This window comes from Suncus etruscus, chromosome 12 (assembly GCF_024139225.1).
Source record: "Suncus etruscus isolate mSunEtr1 chromosome 12, mSunEtr1.pri.cur, whole genome shotgun sequence".
Lineage (NCBI taxonomy): Eukaryota > Metazoa > Chordata > Mammalia > Eulipotyphla > Soricidae > Suncus > Suncus etruscus.
The window spans coordinates 6,645,273-6,660,480 of record NC_064859.1 but is presented as its reverse complement, the minus strand read 5'-3'; the positions used below and the strand labels follow the sequence as shown (position 1 = coordinate 6,660,480).

The 15,208-nt window shown below is 37.7% G+C and overlaps 1 non-coding gene across 1 annotated transcript; it reads left to right on the top strand.

Moving 5' to 3' along the window:
* The first annotated feature begins 839 nt into the window (after positions 1–839).
* Positions 840–916, top strand: LOC126024933 (small nucleolar RNA SNORD2). Its single transcript, XR_007501008.1, has one exon. It is a non-coding gene; the product is annotated as a small nucleolar RNA SNORD2 (small nucleolar RNA).
* Positions 917–15,208: the final 14,292 nt, after the last annotated feature.

The window sequence follows — 15,208 nt, the reverse complement described above, 5'->3', positions numbered from 1 at the left end:
AAGCCCAGGTGAGGCTGATGCAGATGTCCTCAGCTTGAAAAACAGTTTTGCAAAACCTCCAGTTTCTGAGCTAAGCAATTTGCAGATGTATCAGAGGGTAAATAATTGCAACTTTATGGCAGCCTTTTCCAGTCATTTGCATAGAAATGAGCTGAGATACAGATGTTGTCAATATCAGGGTTTTTTGGGGCTCAGTTGATCTGTCATACTTTGGCTGCCACAAGCATTTTCCATACCCTATAGTGATTTCCTTTTTGAAAATGCCAAATCAGGCTGTTATAAATATAGAATGGGAAAAAAAAGAGAAGAAATTACTCCCTAAGAAATTACTCCTAAAAGTCATACCCCAAATTCAACTGCTCCACAAACCAAGTTAAATAGGCAGGGGAAAGGGCACTGTGGCACAGTAAAATAGACTATTGTTTTAAAAATTCAGCAAAATGAACTGTGGAAAGAGTCTGTCTTCTGGGAATAGTGATAAACTGGAGGCCCATCGGAATCTAACCTATCTTAAAGGGGTTCTGCTATAGCCACTCAAATGAACACCATCCCTGTAAGGTATTATAAATACCACAAAGTATTAGTATTGTACTGATTACAAATATATGTTCTTGAAGTTAATGCAGAAATAGAAAATCAGAATTTTTTTTAAGAGAACATAAAATGACCCTAGCTAAGATTATTTATGGAGATCTTACTCCTGGAAATCAAATATGATGAAAATTAGAACATTTTCCTTTCCTAATTTCTAGATCTATGGTGTATGTTTCAAAATTGGTGTGCCTGTAAAAGAAGACAATTTAAAGATGATTTTAAAATTCTCTACTAATATCATGATTGTGTTAAATGATGGCAATCATCGTCTTTCAGGACTGACCTGAAATGAAAAAAAAAAAAACCTCACTGCTGATCACTTGATTATCTGGGGCATAATATGGTGGAAAAAAAAAAAAGAAAAAGAAAGAAAGAAAGATCATTATTAGTAAATGTCAATTCTTTTTCTTTGGTTTTTTTTTGTTTTTTTTTTTGTTACATAAGGCAATACTCAGGGGATACTCCTAGCTCTGCATTCAGAAATTACTCCTGGTGGTGCTCAGGAACCATATTGCTAGGAATTAAATTCTGGTCTGCCTCATGTAATGCAAATGCCCTACCCATTGTACCATCTCTCTAGTCTTATAAAGGGCAACTTTTGCTAAATTAAATTTAAAAATATTAAAATAGAGAATTGATGCACAGCGATGAAAAAATTGATATGCTGTGTAGAGTAATACACAGAATGAGGCAATTGAGGGATAAGTACATAAGGTACAAAACTTAAGAAAATGTTCTTGTTCTTGGTCCTGACCTTGAGGATTTTGATGGCGCTTAGAAAGATTCCTGTATCCCACGACTGAGCAAGCTATTTGAACACAGTAATACTAAATATTTTCCTAGTCAATATATATTGTATCAGTAATAATATTATAAAAATAATACCCATCTTTCTTTTCCTTCTACCTCATTCTTATTTATGTTGTTAAAACAAGTTTCCCTGTGAAGTAAGTAAGGGCCCACATTTATTTCAGGGAGGCCTCGCAATCCATGCCATTTCCTACTCTTCTGCTCATGTCATCTGTCCATTCATATAGCACCTATGCTTAGGTACTTGAAGATGAGATGAGGATACAGAGGAACATAACAGACAAAAAGAATTTTTTTTTGGGAAAAGTGTCATTAAAATAAATAAATAGGTTTTCCCACTTAATGTAGTTGAGATCATTTCATATAATCTTTTTATAAGCTTCATTTCCTCACTTCTAAAATAGGAACAAGTATATATATCAGTTATTGCTGTGGAGATAAAAAGAAATTGGATTACTAGATTTATGTCAACAATAATGTCATATTAAGGATGTACTGTGCAATATTTGGTATAATGAATACTTAAAACTGTTACTTAAATTAGTCTATATGATATTCTATATTTTTCTGGCATTCCCAGAAATATGTGATAATAGCCATTTGTTGAATATCTTTCCTGTGCCAAGTACCTCTAGTTATTTTGATCATATTTGACATCAATCTAACAGAAATTGAAGACTATTAAAACTAAACTCATTTTACATATAGCATGTGGAATTTTTCTAAATTTAGATAATCAATAAATAACAGTGAAAATTCAAATATACTATCTCATGCTGATTTTTAATGAGCACTTTGAAATTGGGAAGCATATGAGTACTATAATAGATTATCTCTGTTTATTATTCATGTCATGAATACAGAAAAAGGAACCATTGAAATCAATGGTAACATGAATATTAAGAGGTTCCATCAAATGTGGGATAATGTTTATATTTACTTCTCAATAACCAGAATGATGATTTCCTGTCAGGAAATCTGATCTGTATTTCTAGGGATATTAAGGCAAGGGTGTGGAAGATTTACAACATCACAGTGTATGATGCAACACATGGGATTAGCTATTGCCAAGCACATACCAAAGCAGAGATTTTTTAGCTAATTGGACCTCAAAAATAAAATGAGTTATGTATGTCACCACATTTACATTTTTACCTTCTCAATATCCTTCCAAATAACCAGAATATCCTCAATAATGGTTAACATTGACCATTCCAAATAACTAAACAAAGTAGTTACCAGGAATTTTTCCAAACTTCTTTTCCTCCTTTTATTTTTCTAACTACATGTCGCAGCATTAATATAATAGGAATCCGAATATTTCTAAAGGAAGTCATCCCCTTAGCTGATCAAAAATTCCTGAGGAAATATTACCAGCAGACCCACTGAGAAGTCTTTTCCCTCAAGTATGGTCGGCTGAAAGATTCCTGAGAGATCTCTTACCAATAAGCCCACTCAGTCTTCTCCCTCAGGGTGGATAATTGAGACATTTTGTGAATAAAACTGACATTCTGCTTTACTACAAACATTTAATATATATAAAATATATATGTATATTTATCTATCAATCTATCTATCAATCTATCAATCTATCTATCTATCTATCTATCTATCTATCTATCTATCTATCTATCTATCTATCTATCTATCTATCTACCTACCTATACTACCTTCTGCTGTGTGTATATAGTAAAACCTTTCTCATCCTGACATAAAGATTTTTACAGGCAAAATAGCTTTGATTAAATGTATCTTTACCTGGAATACTCCGCATCAAAAAACAATTTCTTCTCTCCTTGTCTTTGAACATCATAGCAGTTTGTAACAAGAGATTGCTTTGCTTTGCTTTTGCCTTAGTCACTTTGAGTACCTGCTAACTAATTTACACTCCATACAAGTTTTGCCAGGATTGAGTTTTACTAGATATAATTCTGTACCCCTTTCATATAATTATCTCTTTAAAATTATAATTATATAATAATTTATATATATAAAATATATAACTATATTTCATATAATTATCTCTTTAAAAACCAGACCTTAGAAAGTTATTTTTAGCCCCTAGAGCTACAAACTTGCCTCCTTAGGTAAAGGAAATTTGTTATAGGAAACCTGGCTTCTTGCTAATCCCTTAATTTACATCAGCATGACACCTAGGGCCAGGGGAGAGAGGAACTACTTTAAAAAGTGAAAGTTTGGGCCTGAGAGACAGCACATTGGTAAATCATTTGCCTTGCATGCAGAAGGAAGGTAGTTTGAGAGCCTTCCAGGAGCGATTTCTGAGCATAGAGCCAGGAGTAACCCCTGAGTGCTGCCCGGTGTGACCCAAAAACCATTAGAAAAAAGAAAAAGAAATGTAAAAGTTTACCTTCCTTCTATCCTCTGGGCTCCTAACTGAACTATATTCTATTCTAAGATTACAAACCACCTAGATCCATGTGTATTGTTTTAAAGATCAAACAATGTATGATGATAAATTTCTGTACTTTGCAAAGAAAAATGTGAGCATTCTTCTAATATGTGTGACTGGCATTTTACCCCTTAAATCAGGGGTCTCAAACTCGCGGCCCGCGGGCCATTTGCGGCCCTCCATACAACATTTTGTGGCCCGCGGCCAGCCTTCAAATATTGCAGTATTCGCGATTATTCACTTACTGAATAATCGCAATAAAAATCGCATTAGTAAGAAAAAAATTGCATTAAACATTCGCAAACCCCGAGCAGTTTCGTTCGGGATATGCAAATGCTTAATGCGATTTTTTGCGTTTTTTTTCTTACTAATGCGATTTTTTTATTACAAATATTCGGTAAGCAAAATCCCTTATGCAGCCCTGCCTCACCCCGACTTTGCCTCCTGCGGCCCCTAGGTAAATTGAATTTGAGATCCCTGCCTTAAATACTCCTAGCTTGAAGATTAACTTTGTAAAATGCTTGCCAGAATGTGTTTCCACATTCTGCGGTCTAATTTTCTTCATATTTCTGCACCGGTTTGTGCAACCCACTCCCCTGAAGCAGGATTCATCAAAATCCTGCTGGAGCTACAGGACAGAAGCAGCCTGTAGCAACTACAATTCCCTGGTAGTTTATTTGCTGGTTTCTTGAGGTGTCTCCTCAACAGTAAGCATGTTGCATGAGTATGGTGAGCAAAGAAAAGCAGTAAAAACTCAAGTGTTGTGGTCTCAGAGAAAAGGGAAAGAAATTAGTGCAGATACTGAGATCAATTTGGGGTGAAATTGCTACATAGCACCCCTACCTAAGGGCTAGAGTGCAAGCCAACTGACATAGTGCAAGTAAGAGGTTAACAAGTGGGTGATAGAAAGTTAAGAGCCAGAGAACTAGCTCTAGGAAAAAGAATTGTTAAATATAGTTGTTATATGGGGTCGTGAAGATAACATGGAGGTAAGGTGTTTGCCTTGCATGCAGAAGGTCAATGGTTCGAATCCCATCATCCCATATAGTTCCTCAAGCCTGCCAGGAGCGATTTCTGAGCATAGAGCCAGGAGTAGCTCCTGAACACTGCTGGGTGTGACCCAAAAACCATATATATATATATATATATATATATATATATATATATATATATATATATATATTGTGTGTGTGGTGAGGTGACTTTATCTGTCACTGCTGGATAATGAAACAAGTTTAAATAAAATAAGACAAAAAACAGGTCAAGTGGGGCTAGAAAGAAAGCACATATGGGTATGGCATTTGCTTTGCATGCAGAGGACTCGGGATCAATTCTTGGCATCCCACATGGTCCCCTGAACCTGCCAGAAGTAATTTCTGAGCATGGAGTCAGGAGTAAGCTCTGAGCACCATAAGGTGTACCCCCCCCAAAAAAAACTATACAGATCAAGAGAGGTAATATACCTTACATGCATACAACCTAGAATGTACATCAAAACCACCTCTGATTCCTTAAGTACTTAATTAGAAATAATTCATGAGCACTATTTGAGTGCCAGAAGTAAGTACTAGATAAGGCCCAAAATAGAAAGGGAGGAAGGTAAGGAGGGAGATAAGGAAGGAAGGAAGGAAGGAAGGAAGGAAGGAAGAAAGGAGGAAGGAAGAAAGGAGAAAGGAAGGAAGATGGAAGGAAGGAAGGAAGGAAGGAAGGAGGAAGGAAGGAAGGAACTAAGGAAGGAACTAAGGAAGGAACTAAGGAAGGATGGGAGGGCAGACTTAATTGGCAATCAGCTGGCAGGTTGGAAGATGGACTATCTATCCTGAAAGCAACTGTCTTTTATGCATGACCACTAAAAGGGTATTTTTTTTTATAGGAAAAGAACCAAGAAGGTAGAGTGAATTTCAGACCAGTGGAAACCAAAATTTGCTCTGTGATAGCTTCATTTTCTCTTTCTCTCTCTCTTTCTCTTTCTCGTTCTCTCTCTCTTTCTCTCTCTCTTTCTCTCTCTCTTTCTTTCTCTTTCTCTTTCTCTCTCTCTCTCTCTTTCTCTCTCCATCTGCCCTCCCATTATCCCTCTCTTCTCACTGCGTTCACAGTTTGCTCTGGATTCACAGTTTCTTGATCTCAATGGGGCTCAGGAAGGTTAAAATATGATGGACAGGTAAGGAGCAAAATCATTACTTAGTTTACAGCTTTTCAAAAGAGAATTTTTGTGCATATGTCATTCTCAAAATGATAACCTTTCTGCAGATACACCTGATGAAAAATAAATCCCCAGAATGGCTTTAATTTGCTAAAAGTAAAAGTTGGGAAATAAAAAAAAAATCCTCTAGCAGTAAGTAAAGTGGTGAGGAAATTTTCTAATTACTAGAAATCACTTCTGGTGAGGGTAGATTTGGCTGTAAAAAGGTGTCATATGTTAGATTGTGCATACATAATTTTCAAAATAAATGGGCCTGGAGAGATAGCACAGCGGCCTTTGCCTTGCAAGCAGCCGATCCAGGACCAAAGGTGGTTGGTTCGAATCTCATATGGTCCCCTGTGCCTGCCAGGAGCTATTTCTGAGCAGACAGCCAGGAGTAACCCCTGAGCACCGCCGGGTGTGACCCAAAAACAAAAAACAAAACAAAACAAAAAAAAATCCAACATTTTCTTAAGCTTCTCAGAACATAAACATTAGAACCTTTCTTCGGATACATTTAATTTGAAAACAAGTTCTTAAACATTCTTTTTTTTTTTTTTTTTTTTTTTTTTTTTTTGGTTTTTTTGGTTTTGGGGCCACACCCGTTTGACGCTCAGGGGTTACTCCTGGCTATGCGCTCAGAAGTCGCTTCTGGCTTGGGGGAACATATGGGACACCGGGGGATCGAACCGCGGTCCGTCCTAGGCTAGCGCTGGCAAGGCAGACACCTTACCTTTAGCGCCACCACCCGGCCCGTTCTTAAACATTCTTAAACCAAGCATTGTAATATGATTTATAGTATTCACGGTCCTTTTCCATAAATGTCTCTAAACAAAATTACAAGAACATTTCTGCACATATATATACAGTTTGAAAATAAGTTTTCTAGAACATTCTTATAATGAGTACTATAGTCTATAGTCTATAGAATTCAGGGTCCTTTTCCGTCGGCTTCTGTGGATAAAGATATTAGAACACTTTTGCAGACAATTTGAGAATAAGTTGCTAAGTAATATACACAATCAAGCATCACAGCAATTGGAAAACATTTACTAGGCTAGTTGAAAATTATCTAATAACATGCATTTCCCCAGAACTGTGCAAACTAATATTAAACCACTAGAATGGGATACATAAGTATCTGTTTGCAGTGGGGTATGGAACAAAAGATAGCTATTAAGATCTATCGAGGTAGAACACACAGCTTATCCAGCAATATGATGACTGGTACAAATAGAGTCAAGAGATTAACTTAAAAGAAAGTTAATTTTTGGAGGTTACAGAGGTTTTGAAAGTAGCTTCTAGGCTTCAGCTGGACGTAGTTTCTCCATCTCCACCTTCCATAGTACACTGCTGAGGTCACCTGGGATGGAAAGACTTACAATACTTGGGCTGGAATCTGGGTGAGGGACCCGTTCATCTCCCTGCTGTTAGTCCTCTTCCAATTGGGCTGGCTATTTGTCTTTTGTCTTGATAAACTGCTGCAGGTTGGAGGGTCGAGGTCCTCACACAAAGCATCTTAGGTAGAAAAAAAGGCAGTGGCTTCAGCATCTAGGTTGCTGACCAGAGTCAGCTCTCTCCTCTTCACTGCCTGCTTCTGTCCCACTCTGTTACCATGGGTAGTGGGGAAGCTGAGGGCCAAGAAATGAATTGGCAGAATCTGTGTTGATTGAGAACATAACAGCTGTCTTTCACTAGCACACCAAAGGTCCAGATAAGTTCACAGCTTTACCTTCCCTCCTTTAATGACATCAAATTCCACAGCCTCCCCATTTCCAATGCTACACAAAAATTTCCTGGTATTGTTTCTCTTTAGAGCTGTCCATTGAAGAAAGATATCTTCTTTGGTGTCAGTTCTGTTGATAAATCCAAAACCATTCCAGACATTGAAGCATTTTACAGTGCCCAGGACTTGGATTACCAGCACTAGCTTGTGCACCTGATTCATGACTTGGGGAGTGGGGCCACCTCTGGTTGAGCCGTTTTTCAGACTCTTGAGTCTGCAGAGACGGTAGCTGGCTCATCATCCTTGAAGGATGAGGGTCTCTCTGGTTTAGTGCCAGTAGTGAATGATAAATTATCAGTCCTTGGTAGATCTTTAGATTGAGATATTGACACCACTGAAAAGGCACCTCTCCCCTCTTGGGTCAAGTATGTGACAGAATATCTAGGAAGCCTGACATGTATATTCCAGATTGAGAAATGCAGGTAGATGGACTGGACCAAAGCAACATGCAGCCATTTAGAATGAGGACCATGTAAACTGATGATCCAGTAAAAGGCATGGCTCATTCAATCCAGTTCAAAGAGGCTGTCATGGTGATTATACATCAAAGGGTCAAATCACTCACCATAGTTGGAGTCTTCTTCAGTCCCTGTGTTACTGTTCAAGCTCCAGTTGTGAAATCACCCCACACACCATAGTACAGGTGAAGAGGTTTAAAGCAGGGTAGCCAAAAATAATGAATAAACAAAGCCAGTCAGGATAGAATCATGGAATAGGTTGGCTTCTCCTCATGGTCCCACTCCACACAAGACCCACTTTTTACCTGTATTCTCACCTTGCACACCAAGCTAAACTGAAACCTCTTTTTATTTCAGTACAAATTAGAATTGGAAGGGGAAGTTTAAATGAGAGACAAAAGTAGCTATCCAGGTAGAATTTTACAAGTCAAAGGGGTTGGTGAAAAGAAAGAAGATGTTGGAGGAATATGTTTGTTTTGGGTAAAAGCAGAATGGGGCCTAACATGATTGAACCATACCTGGCTGTCCTCAGGGCTTACTCCTGGAGGTTCTCAGGGACTGTATGCAGTTCAAGAGATTTAATGTAAACCAGCGCATTCAAGGCTTATGCTTTAACATGTGTATTATCTCTCCAGTCTTAGACTTTTGATTCTTGTTGTACAGTGGATTTATATGAGTTACGTTTCTTCTCAAAACATTCAAAAGTGAAGGGAAACAGTTGTGTAGTGATGTTGCTCAAATAGTTAAAGCAGCTATCTTTTATTTTTTAAGAAACCAGTAAAGTTAATTCTAAAATTATTTTTTTATCCTAATTCATTCAAAAGATCATTTCAATCTACAATCAGTTTTCTTTATTGCTTGTTTTGGTTTTGGAGCCATACCTGCTTGTGGTTAGGGGTAGTGCTATCACATAGTTCCTGGTTGTGCTCAGGGAGCCATATAATTTTGTAAATAGTTCCACATCATCTATTACCATACAAAGCAGGTGCTCTAGATTGAGAGAGCCCAGTGGGCTGAACTCATGCTTTTCTTGCATCTGACCCAGTTTTGATAGTACCAAGTCTTATCTGCAAACCCAAACCAAGTAAAAGATTAAGCTGTTAGAGGAAGGGAAAACTGAGAATAAATTGTCCTTATCTGTAGGCTTTGGGACAAGAACATTAGTTCTTATCTAATATTGATCTTTGACCCTGTTTTCATCCCCACTGTTATCTCTTCTTGCATTTCTTGTTTTTTTTTTGTTTTTTTTTTGTTTTTTTGTTTTTGTTTTTATTTTTGGTTTTTGGGCCACACCCTGCGATGCTCAGGGGTTACTCCTGGCTGTCTGCTCAGAAATAGCTCCTGGCAGGCACGGGGGACCATGTGGGACACCGGGATTCGAACCAACCACCTTTGGTCCTGGGACGGCTGCTTGCAAGGCAAACGCGCTGTGCTATCTCTCCGGGCCCCTCTTTTTTACATTTCTAAAAAAGTTAGGGCTTGGGTTTTGTGGAAATAAACCTTTATTCCATTGCATCTAGTTTCTTACAAAAAGAGAAGTTGTTCTTTGTAAGGTTTTTTCCTTTTGTGATAGTTCTTTTTGTTTGAAAAGGCCACACCTTGCACTGATCGGGGCTTGTTCTTGGCTCTTGACTAGGGGTCATTCATTTTGGGGCTTGAAGGACTGCATAGAATGTCAATGATTCTATGGGTCAGCCACATGCAAGGTAAATGCCCTGACTGTTAAGGGTCTATGAAAACCTGCTGCAGGCATCTTGCGTCTCAGCATCTCTAGTGGGGAGAAAATCCTTCATGAGAGGAAAACAAGTAACACATGTGGCCAAATATGAAATATAAAATAATTAAGCCACACAAAATTGTATTGGGGCCCGTGTCTTTAATAGACGTTAAACAATTTTACTCTTCCATGCTGGTAACATATATACAAGTCTCTGGTATGAAAGGCATTTTTGTGTTGACAAAAGGCAGGCCCTAAAATATACATATCAAAACTAGCCAATATACCGTATTTTCCGGCGTATAAGACGACCTTTGAAACAAAAAAAGTCAACCGAAAATCGGGGGTCGTCTTATATGCCGAGTATATCCCGAAAAATGTTTCAATATGCTGCTAAACAAAAATTGTCTGAATATTGCCACAAATTTTTTTTTCCAACTCGTCCTGCACCAATCAATCACTGCAAGGCTGCTCGGACTGCCTCTCTAACTCAGCCAATCCAAGCAGGCTTTTTATGCATGCAAATTAGACAATGTTTTGGACCCTAATCTACACTGTAAAAAGCCTGCTCGGATTGGCCAGAGGCAGAGAGGAAGTCTATTACAGTATAATTTTTGAACCTTTGCTTGTTGTGATTGGCTCACTGTGGTACATGAGCACAGGAACACATGCAGCACATGCAGCAGAGGAACGTTCTGTCTGATACAGCGAATATAGGCCTAAACCTATGTTTTAATTGCAAAATTAGGGGGTCGTCTTATACGCTGGAAAATACGGTAGGTGAAAAGAATCCCGAGCTAAAAGGGAGGAAGTAACATAAGGAGAAATGGGTGCTCTAGTTTAGAAAGGAGGGTCTTAGGACAAAAGATGAAAGACTTGTTTTGCTACAATTTGGGGGCTAGCCCATAGCAACTAGCAAGGAAAATAGGAACTGTTTGTTTACCAACTAGAAGCTGAAACTAGAAAAGCAGGTTTGCATTTTCACTGACCACTTTGCTTTAGAAATGTAGATTTATCTGGCCAGCGGGGGGTGGGGTGGGGGGTGGAGAACTCTTAGCAGACTTGGTGCTGAAAATTTTCAAGTCATTGACTGAGACCTGCAATTTTAGCCTGTATTTTTGCAAGGGAGAGAATGTGTAAGATAGTAAGAAAGAAATTGTAATGTCACTATCATGTTATGAATTTCAGAAATATTGCCAGTAATCCACGTAGGGGGTATAATTAATGTCCACCAATGGGCCTGCTGCCTAAAATATTTCTTGGGGGAAATCAGCTCACTGCTTCAGAAAAGTCAATAGACACACCTGGCGTGCCAATATTCTCCTAAAACTGAGATGTCTGTGCTGCATGGCATGCCAAAAGCCCACTGCCTCAAATAAAGACCACGAATCTTCAGAGAATGCAAAAGCAAACAGGTTTATTGATTCCAGCTAGCTAGGTCACCTAGAACAGCTATGCAGACTAAAACTAGAAGCCCCAGGCAATCTAGGGAGATGTCTTTTATAGGTTTAAGGTTATTATAGCCATCTAATATATATTTCCCTTAACACTGACCACTATACTATTTTACCATACCTTTATACTTTTAGTCTCCACTGTTAGTCCCAAAGAAATAGGGATCTGAATCAGATCTAGTAACTTCCTGTTGAACAGGATATCATGAAGAGAAAGATGTAATAGACTAAATGGGCTTAAAAGGGAAAACATCTCTATAAAATTAAACTATGTTCTTTCTTTAGGGACCTTCTCCTAAAAACAATCTTTACCCAAGACATGTTTTTTGAGACGAAATTCTAGAGAAGATGTATCCAATTATTTCATTGAACTAGTCTTTCAGTCCTAAGAATAAGTGAGTCTCCTAAAAAAGCTGTGTCTGTTCTTGACTCTTTGATAGAGGGGGAAAATTTTTCCCTTTTAAGAAAGTTTGGCAAGTGCTTCAGAAACTGCAGGCTTTACATCTTAGTCAATCATCATCAGCTATTTTATTTTTCCAATTTTTTAGTGTCTCCGATGTCCTCTAGCATTATGAAAAGTGCATGACCACTGATCATCTCTGTAGTCCAGACTATATCAAGTTATCCATCTTCAGTTTTCATGGTCTTTAAAGACCGAATTGTTTATCAGTATGAGCCAATTGATAATAAGCCACAGAATGCTAGCTCAGAAATTTCAAACTAAATATTAGAAAATTTCTGTCATTCCAAATTACAAGCAAAAACTTAAAAATTATATCTTTAGAATAATTCTAACCACAAAATTTCTTAATCATGTAAACCATTTTAACCACCCAAATTTATTTATTTATTTATTTTGGTTTTGGGCCACACCCAGTGATACTCAGCGGTTACTCCTGGCTATGCACTCAGGAATTGCTCCTGTCTTGGGGGACCAGGGGGATTGAACTGCGGTTCATCCTTGGTCAGCTGTGTGTAAGGCAAATGTCCTACCGCTGTGCCATTGCTTTGACCCCTAACCACCCAAATTTAAATTGTGTGCTGGACTTTGATGGATCAGAACAGGTTGCTAGTCACTTTGCTTATGAATTAGAAGAGCCCGAGAATTAAAAAAAAAAAAAACTATAGAATGTAAAAGGGCAATGTCTTAAAAGACAGGCTCTAACCATACAAGGGAAATAGGAAGATAATTCTTTCAAAATCTTGAGGGAGTCTCTTGGCTGAAGCAAATTATAATGTACTGACTTTAAGTCTGTAGTTTAGAAAATATGACAAAATGCCTCTTGGGAGATACCACAATTGTTCTAATTTGTTCACTTCAAACTCCTGCATGGAAAGTACTGATCAGGGAAGATTGGTCCTGAGAAAAAGTGACTGACATGATTTCTGAGCCCAGAGATATTATTTCAGCTCATTATAAATTTGAACGCTAGAGAAATCATATCTATGTTTAAGCAAAATAATGAATTGACCACAAATATTAGAAGTAAATTTAACTGTAGAATTATTTGGTAGATGAGCAATAAAGTTGAAGAAAAATGTCATCAGAAATACATTTTTTGGTAGAATTTTTAATCTGAATGAAACTATTAGGAGTATATGCTAAGTAAATGCTAAGTACAATTTGAGTGTGCTCATATTAAAGATTCAAATTTTGATTTTAATTCAATATGTAGATGAGCATTGGGCTTCAGTTTAAGTAGAGATCATTACTTTTCTTTATTTGGTCTTTTTAAATCTTAATTTTTCATTAAAGTCTATTTATAGTAGTGAGCAACAACAGTGTGATTACCAGCAGCACAGTGCAAATATTTAACACATAAGTATTATGGAGTAAATTGCTTAGCACAGCAGGCATGAAAAATTTGTGAATTTAAATTTGAAACATAATGAAGTCAAGGTAATGTTCCCAGTACACTTGTGTAAAGATTAAATTGTCAATGTCTATAAATTTGATCTGTTGGAGTGTCTATTACACTGTCATTAAGCCAGAGTGGCCTCAAAAGATATTAACAAAATTAACATTAATAAATCGTATTTTATATATTACCAGAAGAGATATAAATATGGAAGTTTTTCTCTCTGATAGTATATAAAAAGAATTTGACCAAGGGCTCAGAAAAATTAGCAGTATTTTAACTTGCTAATATAGCTCTTATGTTCTATCATAGCCTGTTTAGCACTCCAGGTAGTATTTTAAAATGGCCTAATTAATCTACTTTGATGGATAGTAAGATTATTTTTCTCTTCTTAAACATGTTTATGGACTCTGATAAAAATATTTCCCTGTGGATGAACGCCTAATTTTTCCAATGCAAGGAATCCTGTTTAATAACAAATTATAAAATTGGAGTTGCTCTCACATGAAATTGTTTGTATTCTCTAAACAAGCTCTTCCTTTGAAGCATCTGCTATTTTAGAGATCTTCGTAGGCAATTTAAAAAATCTGGGTCACTCATGTGTTACACAAAGAAAAATGTACTAATCTAAGACCTAAACACCCATCTGTAGCTTTGTGGAACCAGTATGAGGTTGTAAATGAAACCAGTGGGAGGCCCAGAGTAACTTTCAAATATTCAGCACTGATTACCAACACTGAAAACTGAAGGGGGGACAAATAAAAACTCAGATTTTTCTGAAGTCTGTAATTAGAATATTCACCAGTGTCATATTAATAATAAGAATTTAATACTGAATAAGAGCTGTAGAGAAATTGGGTCACATAGAAATATACTAAAAAAAAAGAAATATAGAAATGGAGAGATAGTACAATGGTAGGGAGTTTGCCTACCAAACAGCTGATCCAGGATGGACTGTGGTTCAAATCCTGGCATCCCAATGGTAGGGAGTTTGCCTACCAAACAGCTGATCCAGGATGGACTGTGGTTCAAATCCTGGCATCCCCGGGAAGGTGGCGCTAGAGATAAGGTGTCTGCCTTGTAAGCGCTACCAAGGAATGGACCGCAGTTCGATCCCCCGGCGTCCCATATGGTCCCCCCAAGCCAGGGGCGATTTCTGAGCACATAGCCAGGAGTAACCCCTGAGCGTCAAATGGGTGTGGCCCAAAAACAAAAAAAACAAAAAACAAAAAAAAAAACAACAAATCCTGGCATCCCATATGGTCCCCCATGCCTGCCAGAACAATTTCTGAGTGCAGAGCCAGGAGTAACCCCTGAGTGCCACCAGGTGTGATTCCCCAAAAACAAACAAACAAACAAACAAAAAACAAAAAATAGCAGGGGCTGGAGAGATAGCATGGAGGTAAAGTGTTTGTCTTTCATGCAGAAGGACAGTGGTTTGAATCCCGGCATCCATATGGTCCCCTGTGCCTGCGAGGGGCATAGAGCCAGGAGTAACTCCTGAGCCCTGCTGGGTGTGACCCAAAAAACAAAAACAAAAAAAAAAAAAAAGAGAAAAAGAAAAGATAAAAAAAGAAATATACTCAAAACTCAGCAAATAAAGAGTTTTTCCAAATCACTGGCCATTCTCAAAAAGTGCAATCATACATAGTCAAAAGAGTAACACTGATTATTACTTGGACAAAAAACTAATAACAATACTAACCTCTGACTAGAAAAAGATTTAAGTGTCAGAAACTTAATTCAGGTTATACAAGTAAACCCCCAGCCCCAAGTACTCCCTCTGATAGAAGTAATACTCTCTATTTCTTTCCAGAGTTTATAAGTCATGCTAAAAGACAATAGTCTTAGTCACTCTCAGAGAGTTTCTTGCAGGGAGGGCACAGCACAAGAACTTGGTTCTAGTAGTTATGCTCCAGGCCTTTACCCATTCCACTT